This window comes from Chamaea fasciata, unplaced genomic scaffold (genome assembly GCF_029207755.1).
Source record: "Chamaea fasciata isolate MVZ Bird 193981 ecotype frontalis unplaced genomic scaffold, bChaFas1.0.hap1 SCAF_5, whole genome shotgun sequence".
Lineage (NCBI taxonomy): Eukaryota > Metazoa > Chordata > Aves > Passeriformes > Sylviidae > Chamaea > Chamaea fasciata.
Genome location: NW_027094090.1, coordinates 28,427,727 through 28,446,112, shown reverse-complemented (window position 1 = coordinate 28,446,112; position 18,386 = coordinate 28,427,727). Strand labels below are relative to the sequence as shown.

General features: G+C 37.6%; 1 protein-coding gene across 1 annotated transcript in view; it reads right to left on the bottom strand.

Moving 5' to 3' along the window:
• The window catches only part of CNTN1 (contactin 1), a 200,348-nt gene that overhangs the window by 155,628 nt on the left and 26,334 nt on the right, over positions 1 to 18,386 (bottom strand). Inside the window, exons 2-3 of the mRNA XM_066183095.1 lie at positions 2,161 to 2,279; positions 1,728 to 1,773 (exon numbers count right to left, since the gene is read on the bottom strand). The gene's annotated coding sequence lies outside the window, so the exon portion shown is untranslated. The remainder of the gene's footprint in view (positions 1 to 1,727; positions 1,774 to 2,160; positions 2,280 to 18,386) is intronic.

The window sequence follows — 18,386 nt, the reverse complement described above, 5'->3', positions numbered from 1 at the left end:
AATCCCATAAAGTCAGAGAGTAATAGGGAGGCTGCAGTGTTGCATTCCAGCTGTGCTGCCCTACCCCCAGCCTCCCTGTCATTTTATATACATAGGCACTGTGTAAAGATGGTGATCAGAGCTATATGCTTTGCATGTGACCTGCTCCCTCTCTGCATCCCAGGAGCACAGAAGAAGCTGTGCACGAGGCAAGTGGCTTATTCCCAGCTGCTTCCTTCCCTGAGGAAAAGTACTAAATTACATTACACCTGACCTACAGCTCAGTGCAGCTGCACAGACCACAGCACTACCTGATGAGCTTGCAGGCAGGTGCCTTCTCCCAGCAGAGAATAAGCAATGCTATCTTCCACTGCAGGGAAGTGCACACTCCTCTACTTACACCTTCCACACCTCTGTAAGGATCTTTGTTCTTCATTTTCCTTTTTTTTTCCCCAGGTAAAAAATAAAATAATATTCATCTTTACTGATGACAGAAATAAATTAGAAACAGCAGAACACTGTGGCCATTTTGAATGAAGATAAAAAGCATCAGGTATAACCAGCTGCTCCTGTGATCACAAGCTCATTCACACAGAAAAATAAGCAGTTCTTTAATAAGAGAGCAACAGCACATGCCATGCCAGTTATGGGTTTGTTAGTAAGGAAGGTATAACATGTGCCTGGAAAATTGAATGCAACAAGGGTGGATAAACTCTTTCTCAAACAGAAGAGGAGTGTATGAAGAATTTCATGGATCTCACCTCAAACAGAGAACAGGTTTCAGGAATGAAAGATATGTCTCATAAATACTTCTTCCACAGAAAAAAGATACCCTGATGCCCTTGTAAGCACAGAGGGCTGAAGCCCTATGAACATCTACTTGCAACAGTGTGCATTTGCTGCAAGTTTGAGAAATGCTAATGGCTCCAACAGATCTGGCTGATAAGCTTCACTTGTATGTGAATTATACTAAGAGCCTAAGCACAGCTGTGAAAGGACTGGAACTAATACAGTGAGGTATGATATCATACTCATAATCCAAATAGAAAAGCATTGCCAGACTCACAGAACTCTGATCAGACAAATGGAATCACAAATAACTATTAATAAGCTGCACTTACATCTTTGTTAATGAAGAAACCAGTTTTATAGTACGTAAATAAAAACAGCTTAACAGATGAGTTAGCTCTCCCCAGAAAATATATGATAAATCAAGGTCCAAAGACTGAAATAATTCCTAAAATATCTGCCATTTCATTAGCATTGAACAGTCATATCGCACTATACAGTACATACATATTAGTGAACCAGCATAAAATCTACATACTATCATATATACAAAAAGTAATGTCATAGCAATTTGGAAATGGAAAAAAGATCCAGATAAATATTTGACTCCATAAGAATGAATTAAACAGTAAAACTGGGGATTTCTGGGCTATTTTTCAGACAGGCTAGCTAAGGATGACTAAAAACTTAAGTCTGTTCTACATTAATTTGTTTAAGTTAACTGAAGCAGTATGTGAAACAGAAATGCAAGGAAGCATTTCACAAAAAAACCCCAAACTGTAATGAATATGAAGAATTATTGTCATTTGCTTATATTACACAGATGCCTTGGGTCCAGTCCTACAGAAACATTCAACAAAACAGCCTGTCAGTATATTAGTCAAAGACACCAAGATTCAGCCTCTCAGAAGATTACTTTAAAATTGTATGTAAGAGCTGAAAAAATAAATGTCACTAACCTCTAATAAGGCAGACTCTGTTTCACTGCAGATCCAGAGGCAGTATCTGGAATTGAATAAAACCAAGGTTCAGTTGTTTGCTCAATCCTCAGTTTTTCAGTTACCAATTGTTAGAATTTGTTATGCATATTTTCTTAATGTTCTCATACAATTAGCTTTTCTCAGATGTTTCTAGCATTCATAAATATGTGCGTGTCCAGTTAGTCACTTTTTTGTATAAAGATAGGACATACCCATAAAATTCTACTAAAATTAAACTTTAAAAGCAGAGTAAACTTGTTTGGTTTTATTTTTCCTGATTACTTCACAACAAGCTATCATGGGCTACCTTTACAAACTGGCTTGGGTGAAGATTTAGCTACTTTTCCAAGTTATTATTATCAGAAACTCTTGATCCCAGAGCTCTCTCCTGAAGTAAATTACACTGAGATACCTGTTCAGACACATACTATCAGCAAACTCCGGCTTTCTCTAACACATAATTCTTTGCTCTGTGGTATCTCTTCTGATCCCTCCCTATATTTGTCTCCATCCATCAAATGTTGCCATGGCCTTCCAGAAAAAAAAAAAATGTACACAACTTTGGTTATGACTTCTTCATCCCCCTCTTTTCTGATTCACAGCTGTATATGCTGTCAAACTACCTCCAAATCTCAATTGCCTCTCTTAGCAGTTTGGAAGTAACATCCACTATACATCTTGATCAGTGGATTAAAGGTAGGAACTACACTACAGTGGCACTACTTGCCATTTTCAAATGCTTCAAAGATCTACAGCAACCCCAACCATTCCATTGTATAAAAGAGAGAACTCATTTCAGAAGTTTGCTACATAAAAGGAACAGATTTTCAGCTCACTCCTATCTCCGTATTTCCTTTTGTAACTGTAGTTCATTCGTTTTACAAATAGGATTTTTAATTTGTGTTAATAGCCAAAAGGTCAAAGATTTAAGTATGTGAGATATGGAATTATTTTAGATATATAAAGTCCAATTGCTAATTCTATGAGTGCCATAAAAAAAATCCAGGAACTTAGGCTCCAAAGTATTACTCTGTAGGTAGCTTAGTCAAGGTTTTTGTTTGTTACTCCGTTTCTCTTGTACTCTTACTGTACTACTTTTCACTGTGCTGAGAGAAGAAGATGATGACTGTACTTTCAGGCTCATCCCTTCTCCCTGTTCCTAAGTCAGTTAGTGTACATGTTAAGACACCTGGGCTTAATCCTTCTGCTGCTGCTGACATGGACAGAATATCAGGGTGTTTCCCATCTATAAAACTTTACTATTTCTACCTCCTTGTAAACTACTACTGAGATTATGTGGATAAAACTAATTTTAATAATTTTAACTACTCTTACAGAGCCACAGACAGAGAAAGACTCACTTTGCCATGCCCAAGTTTTATTCTCCATTCACTTCTTGCTGAGTACATATTTGCATGGTCAGAAGTCTTATTAACTCTAAAAACTGGTTTTCAAGAAAGACGTTTATCTTGAGTATGAAGTTCTTGGAGTAACAAATTATTAAGTACACCATCAGAATAATGCAATATATTCTGTCATTCTTTCAGTTCTGAATAGATGAAAGGTTTACATGCTTGCTTCAAAATTGATCAGCTGGATTGGAAAATAAATTAAAAAGAGAAAAAAAACCAGCATCAAGGTTCTGAATGGTTTTCTGAAATGGCAAGCATTTTAAGAATTTTAAGCATTTTCCTGTTAGAGTTCTCCAGGCTAGTTATGTATTTTTCCAAAGCAAAGGCATGAGAACTATTTACTACCATATTCAATGAAACTCCCTAACACTACTAGTCTTTCTGTAACTTTCTCTATATTATTTTCTATCATCCCTTTATTTTACACCAAACTTTGCACTTGTTTTACAAAGTGCAAAGATTTACAAAAAATATTTGCATTCATTTATTTCAGCTAAAGCTTATGACTGCTGTGCAATGTAAGGAAAAAAAAAAAAACGGTTAAAGAAATCACCAGCAGATTTAGTCCTCACAGCTCAGTAGCTCCCCTGCCCACATACAGGGCACAGCAAGGGAAGGAGATGCTCCAGCAAGATTCACTCCTGGTGACTAAATAAGCATCTTCCACAGACAGCTCTGGGAGCCATCAAACCATACTCCTCTTTCATATTTGAGGAACAGCATTGATGTCAAAGTATTTCTATCTACTGGTACCTGAATCGAGACACTGATATAGGTGGAAAAGCGATCATATTCATTTTACAAGGATTCACAATACTGCATCAGGTGTCATGAAAATATGATTGGACAATTTTAGCTCATAACATAACGAAGACAGGCAGAATATTTTCAGTTTTACCCCACTTTTCCCATTCACATTTGGCTGTAAAAGATAATGACGTGATTTGCATGAATCTCTGTACATGAAACTTTATCAAAAAACACACAGAATTTTAGAACATCTTCAATTCTTCACCCTTAATCACACTGTGAAGCAAGAGGGAGAGCTGTGATGGATAAAGATTACTGCTGAACTCAGTAATGCCAAAGCAATCATAAGGTGACCTTGTAAACACCACTTTCAGACTCAGCTAATCAGAAGAACCCATCAGTTTAGCACCAGACACTGGCTGTGCACAGCAATGGTAAAAAAAGGCCATTATAAATTAACTTCCACTCAGAGAAAAGCCCTTTTGTAGTACTTGTCACATATATTAATACATTGTGGATGACACCATAGAAGGAGTATATCATGCAAAACATCACCCACAGACAAGAAACACAGGGAAAGTAAGAACTTCACGAAGCTCAAAGACAAATACATGGTTTGTATCAAAAAGATACTTGTATCTCCATGATCTACTTAGGAATGGCTTCTGGCTGGGAATACAGTATGCAGAATCCTGCATAAATTTAAGTCATGCATTGTTTTCTGTGCATGTCAGGAGGTTAGATATTCCAAGTTTCAAAGACACACAAAGCTGTTGCCTACCTAGAGATACTAAAGTTCAATTGAAAAATCAATATGCTAGTTTGTCACACTAGAAAAAAGATCTTGGTACGAACCAATAAACAAAGCATTTCTGAAGGTATAAATTGCATTAAAAAATCAGTACTGACTTGGAATAGTAAGGATTTCTGACATTTTTCTAGTAGCTTTAGTCAAACTGTTAGCAATAATTTCCCACCCTTCTATAAAGCCCTCCTCTGCATTTCCACCTAATCCTTTTAAGTATCTTTCTTCTTCTTCCCACACATAGGGCCTTTCCGACATATCCTTCCCATTAAAAAAAAAAAAAAAAAAAGCTTAAAAACATTATGTAGCTATGTAGCTTAGCTCTTTCTGGGACTATTGTCTACTGTGTGAGTCAGTGTTCCTTAAGCTCAGATGTTAACTTAACTCACCTCATATGCTGAAGGCCAGGCTTAAATTCAGCTGAAAAACAGGCACATTCACAGGAAGGTATGCCCTGACATAAAAGATTTCCAATCATCAGAAGCCAAATATTGAGAAAGCTCCTTCATAAACTTTAGTACTATACCATTAACTGTAGCGTCATGGAAAAAAAATCACAGAATTATCTACAACCCTAGAAGAAACCCCAAAGTTAGCACAACACTGACACAGACAACTACCAAAGGCATGAGCCAGAAAATATAAGTCACATTGTAAAGGAGTGAGTCAGGTAAAATCAGTTTTAGCAGCAGTAAACAGAAGAAAAAGTACAATGTGGAACTGGGAATCAATTAAGAAAGTGCAAGTAAGCCAACCATGCTAGAAAACATGTAAAACTGTCTCTTAGTGGATTTATGAGAAGGCGGTAAGGGACCCCCACCATTAGTATGCCACTTGTCCTTGCACCAGTGTGCTACTGACTCATCATAACCTCACTCATCTGCCCTTCCAGTTGTCCTTGAGAAGTATTGGCACCACCAGGCTGCAGACTTAAAAGATGTTGAAAGGGTGAGTGTACACCAGAGAATGGAACAAATACTAAAAAGTCTGTGTATTAACTGTATCAGTAACTGTAAGGAGCTGGACTGATTTCAGCTGTATTTTGATTAGAAAGTTAAGACTATAGCTAAAGATAAACCATAGCTGTGCACATCACTCAGCATTCCTCTGTCCCTGCAAAAGAGGCACAGTACTTGTAGTCCCAGGCTGAGCACCAGACTCCTGCCTGCGTTCAAGAGCTACAGCCAAAGACATCAAAAAACACACTTCCTGCTGCCACCATCAAGTTACAATGAGATTAAAAATTTTTAAAATTGCTTTGGTTAATCATGGCAACATCTCATCATCTTCTACTGGCTGCAGGCTGTTCCGCTAGCTATTGAGGTCAGCAAACTGGCAACTAGATCTGTAAGCAGTGGAGATCCAAGGTCTTATCTTTCTACAGATGAGCTCACTGCACACCCAGGCTACAAACAAGTCAACTCGATAGTGCAAAAGAGAACAACTGCCCATGTGCCAAGAGTCTCTGCAATGCTTGTTCCCTGTTTATTCTGATTTTAACTCAGTGCTGAAGCTTAAGTCACTGCTTTTGCAAGAAATTCAAATTGAGTATTATAAGTTCATTCACACTGGAGGTGTATCACAAAGCAAAGAGACAGATATGGCTCTTGCCTGGGAAATTACAAAAGCTCTTATCCCCAAAAAAATTACATATCAGGAACTTTATGCATGTAAGTAATCAGGCAGGACCAGGACCTTATTTAATCTTTCTTCAGAAACTGAGCCTTTACAAACAGCACACAGATGCTGCCTCCACTTTCAATAGCAAGTCATTTGTTTTATGTTATGGTTCTACCACTAATTTAGCTGTAGTGTTGCTAAGAGGATTTCCAACATATTGAAGTATTATTGAAATTGTATAAACTATTTGCATTTGAAGAGTATATTGTCTATTCCAAACAATACGGCAGGAGATCCCCTCCATGTATTAAGAAATCTCTCACTAATCACTTTAAGGCAATCATGTTACCCATTGGAGAATATGAAATTCTGCTCAAAACCTCCTTCATAAACCATTCTTTATGCCAGACAGAAATAGCTTCTACCAAAGCCAAAAATATCTCCCTGTGGTAAGCCAAGTGTAAGTATGAATTTCTGTTGCTATAAATACAAAAAAGACGTAAAAAAACAAACAAACAAAAACCCCCAAAACCAAAGGTGCTTGCTTTTTGACAAAGACACAAATATCTTCTTTTTGATTAAACAACCCTTTGTTCCAGAGAACCTTTAAGCTTCTTTTGTTACTATTTTTCCAAAACCCATGAGATAATATAAACTTTAGTTATATAAGTTACCATCCTACCACACATCACAGCACTAAAAAACATTACAAGTCTCTTAGCAATGTCCTCTGGTTGTGAGGACATTCCAAATGTCTTAGCAGGGAACAAGTTAGAATCACTCTGAACTGCAGGCCTCTTCATTTCTATACTATTTTAATGCTGAAGAAACACCACAAAAGCAAGAAAATTCTCTATTTCATAGCTACCCACACTGCCTATGTATCATTTATTGACAGTTGGGCAATTAAATAGTTTTTTTCTAAAAACATGGGAATATTTAAATGGTGACCAATATGTTGCAGGAATTAGTAAATTTTATTCTATATTCAGCAAAAAGAAATTCACTTTTTGCTATTTATCGTTAAGTGGTATTTTCAAGTTCTGACTTTGGTGACTTCGTGTACCTTTAAACTGCCAGTTCACTGAAGGACAAAATTTAGTTATTGGATTTCAGTGATCCAATGAGCATGTTTTGACAGCCATAGATTTTGCTTATACATTATGCTTTGAGCATTAGATGCGTAAGATTGTGTGAGGTGTCCCTGTTCTAGCATGTGTTTGATTATGGCTGGGAAAGTTAGTTTTCTTCACAGTAGCTGGTATGGAGCTGTGGTTTGGATTTGTGACAAAAACTGTTGATAACACAGGGATGTTTCAGCTGTTGCCAAGCACAACTTACCCAGGGTCAAGGCCTTTTCTGCCTCTCACCTCACCCCAACAGTGAGGAGGCTGGGGGTGCACAATGAGCTGTAAGGGGACACAGCTAGGACACCTGACCCCAAGTGACCACAAAGTTATCCCAGACCTGTGGTGGTGTGCTCAGCATATAGAGCCAAGGGAAGGAGAAGAAAGAGGGGGATGTTTGGAGGAATGGTGTTTGTCTGCCCCAGTCATCATTACCTGTGACGGAGCTTTGCTTTCCCAGGTATGGCTGAACACCTGCCTGCCCATGGGAAGTGGTGAATGAATCCCTTGTGTTCCTTTGCTTTCATGCACAGCTTCTGCTTTACCTATTAAATGCCTTGATCTCAACCCGCTAGTTTTCTCACTTTGACTCGTCTGGTTCTACCCTCTACCCTTCCAGGTTGCTGGTGTTTAGTGGCCTGCAGGGGTTAAACCACAACATAGCTCTTATCTGGGTTTGGTCACAACCACAGATGACTCACACTCCCTCCTGTGAACAAGTTTCATTCACATAAAAAGCAGTAACAGCCACACAAGTCAGATCACTCTGCACTAGGTGATGATAAGGGCACATCTATAAAGAATTCCAATGAGGTACCAGTATTTCAGCTTAGGGTGGTATATCCAGTATTTAATACCAAGGATGTTCTTCACCGTTGACCAGAACAATTATCAGTCCAGTTGAGGCTAGATTTGAAAAGTGCTTTCCTATTTCACAAAAAATGTATCAGGAAGTAGAAAAAAAAATCACATGTTTACTGACTCCCTCATTTTCATGTATTGTATCACTGCTGTATTTGCTCTGAAAGATAATGGACAGTTTGAAAAAAACCAGCTGCAATAGAAGCATTTACTGAAACCAAAAGCATCAAATCAAAAAGGTTTGCCAGAGTGAACCAAGCTCAAATAATTCATCAAGGGCCTCCAAATTTAGGTTTGTCAAAGACCTGTAATATATTTCTCCTAGTACACAAAAAGAAAATCGTCTTTTACCCTCGAGAATAATGTTAGCAAAGTGCATTCAACCAGCTCAGACTGAGTTATGCTAACAACTCTGTTCACCTCTGAACATGGAGACCTTCAATCCATCACTGTAAAATTTGATAAAAATGTTCCGGGAACTGCCAAAAGGTTCATATTTAATTATCACTGGAATCAATAGAAAGAAATATTGGAGAAAATTACATGCTCTACATCATTTAAGTTTTCTGATTCCTGACTTCTGGGCTTCAGAGGTAGCCTGCATTACCTTCTAAACCCTAATTCATCTGGTTTAAAAAGAGTAATTAATTTCTACTTCAAAGAACATAAAACTGTCACCACTTCAAAGTATGTTCCACAGGCCTGGATTTACTGGGAAGAGCAAGGAGCTGCATCTGCCCTTGTTTCTATCATGCAGAACACTCATTAAACAAATGATCCAATCCTTCATTACAGGCTCTTCAGCTGGTGAGTGCATGCCCAAGATCTAAAAAGAGATCTGGATTTAGCTCTACTTATGAAAAGAGAAAGGACATTGTATCAGCTCCTTGAGAACAACCAAAAAGTTTTAGTAGGAGTTGGAGAAGGATTGCCTTAAAATTTCTGTCAGGTAGTAGGATACTATATAACTTAGCTAAGAACTCCAATTAGAAAACAAAAGCACTAATAATTCTGCTATCCTTAAGGTACTAAGATGTTTCTGTGGCAAAATCAGATGGGATATTCAAAATACCGCTACCACAAGTATCAAGCCTCAGGAATAAACATACTAATGCTTAAATGGTATGCAATAAAATAACCAAAAAAAAGGAAATTAAGTATTTGGGTATTCGTTTTTATTTTTTGTGCATGGCACTGAACAGAGCTGCTAAAAGCGTGATACATTAAAAACATCACTTTTATTTGTAAAATGCTGTTGAGATATTTTCATTAAGAAAATGTACCTGTTTACAAGGCACAAGAATATATATTTCTAGCTACAGTAGCAAGCAAAAATCCCCTTTTATGTCTGAGTTGTGCTTCCATCTTGCTTAACAAATCACCTATGCGTACTAAACCAGAAAATACTTAGCAAATTTTCTTTAGATTTACTAAAGTACTCATAGAGCACTGTAAGTTGCTGCATGAGCAGATGACTGAATAAGCCTTAGATACATGAATCCTGCAATTTCTACTGTCTGCCTTGCCTCAGTATGAATTCCAGTTCCTTCCCCTGCCCTGCAGAATTATCCACTATCCCAAAGCACCTACAACTGATGTCCACACTGTAAATCGACCTTTGGGTGTCCCCACAACCTGCCACATATCTCATTTAAGAACTCAACAAGTTGTAGCCAGTTCTGCAGGTGTGTGTGCTTCCAGCACAACAGGTAACCGTGAGATAACACACCTCCTTACTGGGGTCAGTTGCAGTTATTTGGGGAAAATGCATTCTTCCTCAACCTTGAATTAGAAATCGCATAAGAGGTACAAAAGATACCAGAGAAACACCAGTGAGTGCACAGTACAGTCATCTACGTCTCATTTCCTTAAAAAGAGGCTAAACAATATACTGGCCCTTGTTTTTCATTGAATGTTTCTGTGGAAAACTAGATACTGATGAAATCTTTCCCGTGTCATGGGCTCTTCTGCCATTCTACTAATGTAAACCTCACAGGGAAAATCAACTTCTCTTGGGCTAATAAGCAAAAAAAAATTCACTTTTTATGATTTCTCTGAAACCAATCAACTAATGAAAGTATTATTTTATGTAAAATTACTTCATTGAAAAATGAACTATAACATCAATTCCTGTCAGATGAACTACCATCTCTAAATGTCAGATATTCTTTCTAGTCAGATACTGATCACTTGGATTGGATTCAATTTGAATCAAAATTTAAATAATTTCTCTTCTATCATGTGCTCCCTGATCAAACTGCCTTTCCCCATGGAGGCATTTTTTGATGTTAAAAATAAACATAAACCAAAAAATGTTTCCTTTAAGTCTAAAATTTTCATCAGTCTAAACATATTTTTTCTTTCCTTACTACCTAACTTCTGAAATGCCAGCTTATATTCTATATTGAATGATTTAATGATTTTATTTTGGTGCCCAGTCAACCAAAGTCTCTTCTGTAAAATCAGTATGTATATAATTTCATGGTTTGGCAGAATTGGCATTCTAGACCCAGAAAATGCTAATGCTGTTTACATCATGACTAAAAGTCCATTTCCTCATTTTTCTATTAGGCCAGACTGCTGGGCTTAAAAGCTGAAAGTTAGAAACCTACTGATCTATCAGGCATGCAGCCAGATCAGAGCCTCACAGGACTTCTTGAACCCATTAGAGAATGTATTATACTACCAGGGAGTCATCTCCCTTCTGAAACAATACAGTAAAAACATTAAAGTATTTATCTTACTGTTATGGTATATAGATCTGGATTTATCATTAGCTTCATAACAAAAATATAAGATCCTGAATAAGTATCTGCTAAAGAGACTAACCTGTGCCCCAAGACAAACTAGACAGAACTATACGCTTTTACACCTGACTACATCAAAGGAAGGCAATGTTTAAGTGAGTATAGGTGGAAAGGGAAAGTGGATGGAACACATTATCTTTTTTCCTCAGAGCTTATGGCCACAGTTACAATTTCCTCAAACTGAAGGTGAGTGAGAAGGATGACAAGGTAAGCACTATTACCTTAAATACAGGACAGTTAATGTGGAGAATAACTGTGCTGAAGTTCTGATCATCTGTTTTCCATTTCTACTATTCATAGAAAACAGATTTCTCCACTGGCAAAAATAAATAAAGCAGTGAATTTTAGTATTTTGGATGACATCACTGACAGGGAAGAAAACTAAGATAAGCTCTCAGGGATATAAATTGGCCCATGTAATGAAAAATGAGATTAGGGTTGTTAGGAAAGCACTATGAGAGCTTTCCTGATTAACATTATGTATATTATGTCAGATCACAGAGTCCAGAGAGACTGGGGCTCTGTTATCTGTGTCATGTCACACAGCACAACACAGCTCAGCCTGTGGGATGCTTCCACTAGCCTGTGGGGTTTTTTTACCTGATCCAGAAGATGCAGCTCAGTTGTCTGAAGAGTAAACACAGCTCCAGCAGTCATGCTTCTCTTGTGTTTGCAAATGGGGCCACACTGCGTGCTCTGCCAGTGTATGACAGAAGTGAGGCGTTTCCTCCTATCCACACATGGATTGCTAAAACTCCATTGTTGCAGCTGCCAGTGAGTCATGAAACTTGGATCCAGCACAGCCTGGGCCTTTTTAAAGTGCAGTGCTTTTCCCCCGAGATATCATACTCAGAAGAAACCAAGACAGGCAAATGACAGGTGAGAAGGAATGAAGACACAGAGTAGCGCAGTTAACTTGTCTGTGTGTGTACACATAAAATGTCTACTATTCTGATAATAAAGGGATATTTTCTAGTCCACGTATCATGAAACATTAAGAAAATTCTTACAAAGAATTGCAGTGAAAGAATATTTAGCTTCTAGTTTGCTCTCATCCCTCACAAGGGAGATATTCTGTGACTGCTTTCAGAAACAAGCTAATGAATGATACCAATTAACCACAATAATTACCAGTCTGGTTTTGTTCTCTATCTCATCTATTTTACTTTGTTGACAGCCATTACTTTGCTCACAGCACCATGAGTGCCCACCTGAGGGAAGAAAGCCTCTTTGAGCCCCAGAGAACACCCTGATGTCTACCAGGTTAAGAGAATAATATTTACCTTTGCTTTTTGCTTTCCATCCCTGCTCCTCTTAGTAAGGATAAGGGAATAAAAAATACAGTGAACAAGCAATACATCACTACTGAGTATTAATTTCTGATGAAAAATGGACCCACATCCCAAAAAACCCTTACCTTTATGTCAGAAGAAAGGAGGGAAAACAGACAAGTCAAGAGTGGACTGTGGCCCATATTAGGAGAGGACACATTTGCTGCTCTGGCCCGTCCTGAAAGTCATGCTACTCCCTACTACCATGGGCAGAATAGATCCTGCAGCATCTGCCAAGAAAGAAGCTCTCCCAGACTATCCTTCATCTCCACCTTAGAAGAACATCAGACTGAGTAAATGCATCTCCTCTTCTGCAAAAGAGACCATTAAGGCAATTCCTTTCACTGTATCAACTTCTTCCTGCCTCTGAGGAGATCAGATCTTACAGATCCTCCCTGACAAAGAGAAAAAAAAATCCTCTGCCCCTATTCCAGCCTTTACTACAGATATTCTATGCCTCTAACAAGTCTCAAAGTCTTCTAGTGTCTATTTCTTATAAAGAGTAAGAATTAGGAAAAATAAATGTTGATTTCATTATGTGATGCTATGTTTGTGTTTCAAGGTTCTCTCTTACTTTTATAGTTATTTCTAGAAAGCCTGTGCCAATAAATAAATCACTTCTTCCATCTGGGTTTTGATAAGACTTTGTAAAAAAAACAGCCAAATTCTGCTCTGACTGAAATCACTGTTAAAATTTCCACTGATCAAACTGGATACAACATCTGATAATAACTGTACAATCTCAACAGTGTCCATGTTGTCCTAGGTTTCCATTTAAAATACAAACTTAGAGAAGGTCATTCATGGTTGCATATTACAAAAGTACTTCATGAACAGATGTGCACTGCTTAGGAAACTCTTGCTCTCTCAAGCATGGTGCTTTGAACCTTGCCTTCCCTGACCATGGTCCCTTGAAAGCAGGGAGCATGTGCTTGTATAAACCAAAGATGACGGGTTATATGATATGCAAAATCTAGATTTGATTTATTGTTCACTTTTTTCCTCTCAGGTGCACACATACATTAGAAGTATGTTTATATATCAAGGCTAAGTTTCAAAATCAAAGGTTATGTAAGACAAAACAACTTTAAAGGAAGTTATAATATGCCTTTAAACACGACCAAAAGACAAATTTATCTCTGTTTACACCCCTATCAAACTTAAATTCTGTGTCAATGCTGACCTGTGCCTCACAACTGGATGAGCCGTACCTGATGAACTTCCATGCCTCTGTAAGACTTGGCCTGGTCTGATTGGATGGCTTATGACATCTACACTGCACCACTGAGACGGCTAAAAGCCAAAAACAGCATTAGAAAAGAACATTATAAATGTCCCATGTTCCAGAGATTAATGGACTTTGAAACATGCTTTTTTTCCCCAAAAAACTAAGCGAATTTCTTCAATGTGTTATGAAGCATAACTCACACTGGGACTGCTTTACACAACTGATATGCTGGAAGAAATCTTCTCCACAGCCAAGATACCATTTTTTATTCCAAGTGGGAACTGGTTCCTTCAATCTATTTCAGATCTCTCATTATTAGGTTAGAAACCAATTTCTCATGGTTTGTTTACATTGTAATTCTCAAAAATAATGCACATGATAGGAAAAAAGGCAACAAATTTGAAATGTTTTTCAGTTGGAGAATGAGTTTTGGGATGTAACAACTTTTTGAGTCAGTAAACAAAAGCTTTTTGAAGAGGATTTATCCTGCATGTTATACATTCACTAGGAGGAAGGTGGAGGAGGGGTAGAGGACAATAAACCGAAAGTGAAGATAATGAGGACTTTACGGGAATTTCTGGAAAATCAGAATGGCTTACAAAATTCTAAGGAAATGCCTGCTACAGGAAAACCCCTGCAAGATCTGTACAGATGGTTAATATTCTTTGCTTACTTATTTTTAGGACTAGTCATTTAAGAAATGCTTTTAGTTTTCTTTCCTAGTCTACCTCTCATAATTATATATTTTGGATTAAAAACTTGCCCAAAAAAGCTTGTTTCCATTTGCCTGAGTGGTCCAATCTGCTTATTCTTTTATTGCTTTTAAAAATTTTATTAAGGAAGCCTTAACAATCAAACTGAGCAGACCATGTTTTTCTCAAATCTAATTTTTGCTGTGCTGCTTCTTTTTCACAGCTTGGAGAATGAGGGAGGGAAATAACTGTCCAACTCCTATGTCTATCCAGTATGGTTTTAAGAGAAGCCTGACCAGAAAATCATTTTGCTAGACCACGGTGTTCCCTAGGAAGCAAACTACATTTTTGAAATTCAAATAAATAACTGCTAAGAAAGCTATGTCTAGCAGAAAATAAACAGAAGAAAAATCTTGCCACAATTCAGATGGACACAGTGACAGATTCATTGCTAAAAGTATGGCATAATCCTACAGGGATGGCTTTTATTAGGTTTGGTTTTTTCACACTTAAATCTATTCAAATAAATAAGGTTCTAGGACAGCCAAGAACCAGCAAAAAATACGGCAAGGGACTAAAATACTACATTCAGTTTAATAGACGTATCACAAAATCTGGAGCTCAGTTCTGTATGTGTAATGTCACCCAAGCAAAGTATCAACATTTCCTGAACTCACTCTCTTAACAGTTCGAACCCTGTTGTCATTGGCCCTGCAAGTTCAGCATCCTTAAATTTCACCTTTCAAAACCAAAGATATTTCAAAATTATGGTTTTACTTTTAGGTAAGGAAAACTGCTAAGCAGCCTGTTACCTGAGTATGAAACCAATACTCCAAGCTTTCTGTTTTAGCTTTGGTTTGATACTAGGTAAGCTGAAGTAGCAGACAAGAGATTCCAGGCAGTCTATTGCCTAAAGCTGTAAAATGGAGGCGCTTTTGTATAGTTCAACTGAACTACTGGCCAAGGCTTCTTGACCCCAGAACTCTTTCTACCCCAAATGACAATTTCTTATGTTTGTAATGAGTGATTTGGAATTGATAAAGAAAAATATCTGAAGATTGATCTAAAGTTGCTTTAGTCTCAAAAAAATTTTTTATTCCTTCATCTCACTGCTTATACCAAGGACTGTACAGTCTTGAAAATCTCCTTTGATATTATAACTATAGATGGGAGCTGAACTGTACTGAACTTTTGACAGAGCCAACTAAACTGAAAGCATCCATAAACACTGAGGAATAATATAAAGCTTTGCAGCAGTGTTTTTTTGGATGCTCTAAATGCAGAGTATTTAACTAGTTTAGCTGCCAACTTGACCCTCCATAAAATTGCATATAGTCTCCCGTGTTTTATAGGAATTTATAAAAACTGCTTTTACAGACTTCCCCAATACGTGCTAAATTATTTCTCATACCTTTTAATTGCAATTCCTTACCCATCCAAGAGATGCCCAACAGTCTGCATTTTAACTCCTCCCACAGTTTAAATATATACAAGCAGCACTGTTTCTGCTCAAACAATTTTAATTCGAATCCTCAGAATCTGAATTAAATTAAATAGAAAACCTATTTTTCCTCAGTAGAGAAGAGAATCAGAAGGTAAGGCAGGTAAGTCTTGGTCAGAAATATTTCAGTATTTATTTCCATTTCTCACCCTGAAAACCTATTGGAAAAAACATCCCCTTCCATGTTTTTTGTTTTGTTTTACTTTTGCTTCTATTTACTGTGCAGGAAAATTTTTCCACTTCAGGCAACAGAAATCTTTTACTGTATCTTCCAACCGAAGAACAGGAAACTATTTTATTTTTCTCAGTTACTAACCCTGCGCCTTTCCTTAAATATTTTCCAGAAATTACGAGAAGCTGTTTCTCTCCTGAGTTAAAGTAGAAATCATAACAATAAAAAATCAGTAAAAATTGCCTGTTCCTTTAACTTCTACTCTACAGAGCCTCACTTTCATATCAATCTGTGGTATGTTTGGCTGGATGTTTTGTGTTGTGCAGACCTTTGAAATATACTGGTTGGTGCAGCATTCCTGAATACAAAGTGGAGAAAGCAGATCCTAGGAGGAAGCTCATCAGTACTTTTCAAGAGCATTTTTATTAAAGGAGCAGTAGTGTCTCCTATCACCTTGTAACATCTTTTAATGCAAAGGAAAAAAAAGAGATGCTTACTTGTCACTAGAGACTGAAACTTTCCTTCAGTATTTTCTATGAAAATGACTGCTCTACATCTTTGACTGCTTCATCAGTTTGCAGATTGCTAAAGAAAAGCTTCCTATTTTAGGCCACACACAACCTTCCAAAAAACCCCATGAATACAGGGAATAAACAGTAACAAGAATACAGTCAGCACAGAACAATATTAATTGTTAAAAGGAACTCTTGATGTTCTAAATAACAATGCACTATACATCTCTGAATTCTGATAGTCAAGAGTTGACAAATGCTGAATTTTCATTTAGTTTTCTGTTCAACAGCTGTTTTTCCAAACCATCCCCAGTTGAAGAACTCCCAGGACTCTGGCATATATCACAAATCCCAGGTTTCAGCAGATGTTGACAGCACAGTATCTCCCTTCACACAGAGACTTTTATTCACATAGAAGCTCAATAATGCAATAAAAACTTGACTATGCAGTAAATGAACTAATACAAATGAATTTAGGATGTGGCAAGAACGGCTTATAAAGCCTCTGGGCAGTTATCACATTTCTAAATCCGCTCTAGCACGTGGAGAGGAAGAAGGGCTGATGACACCAGGAGGTGCAGCAGAAAGCTGTACAGGACCCTCTGCCCCCGAGTGCAGGTGCCTCCTCGGAGGGAGGATTACACTGACTTTTGCTGACGTTGGCAGCCAGCCAGTTCTGCAACAGAGAGAGACACATGCAGGGTGCCAAATCCCAAATTATGCTAAACATAGACACAGGGATGCTGTCTCACATTTGAGGGATTAAAGTCCTCCTTTCTCCACTCCCTTTTCACATCTAAGTGGTGTCAAATTCTTTGGTTTCTGAACTATTTCTGATTGCTCTTTAGAGCAGCAAGTGCTACTCCAGCCCTCCTACAGTTATCCTGTGCTTCAGCTACCACAAGCTTTTTTATAGCACGCTATTGACAACATTGCTCAACTTAGCCCTGAAAAAATATACATTATACACACCAATAGGTTGAATTGCAGGGCTGATTCTGGCAGTTGTATGACAGCACAACTACACCAGAGCCTACAGGAATGAAAACGTGAACAAGATTGACTTTTCCTCCACTGATAAAAAATACTTCAAAATTAGACGATGAAAATAATGCTCCGCTCCTTGTTGTCACTGCAAATGAATGCATATATAAAAATGAAATCCACTGGACTTTCCCTGTTAGACAACCTACATCTTCCATACAGAAACTTTGGCCTTTATTTGGTGTTTCACTCTTCCTGAGTGCACTGGAGAATGTGTTTGGAAGCATGAGAAACGAAAAAAAGGGCACATAAAGATGTTGGTGTGCATTTCTGTAGGCTATTCTCTTCCTTTGAAAGCAATTAGATGTTAGGTCCTTCAACAAGGCTAACACACACACACACACAAAAAGATTCAAAATAGGCAAAAAAATATTGGACTATGCAGACTGCAAATATAAATGACACTATGCTATCTCACATGGCTTTAACATATGAAACAAAAATTAAAAGAGAAATATGAGAAATTAGAAGAAAAAATAGTCCAATTATACTTAGCATCCCAGACAGCTGTATGAATCTTGTGAAGGTAGTGCTGTAGTATTTGAATTTCACACAGCATTCTCATGATATTTCTATAGTCTACATAAGAAAAAGAAGACAATGGTTTTTTTTATATGAGGCTTCAATATCAGTCTTTGGTTATTGGCTGCCAGAAGGAAGTCAAGTGAAGCATTCCTTAAGCTCCTTGGGAATTCATATCTCACACTTTTTTTCAGTCCTGTTTCAATCTTCCCTATGTGGCTGAAGTATTTGATTGTTTACTGGCCTTAGCAGTC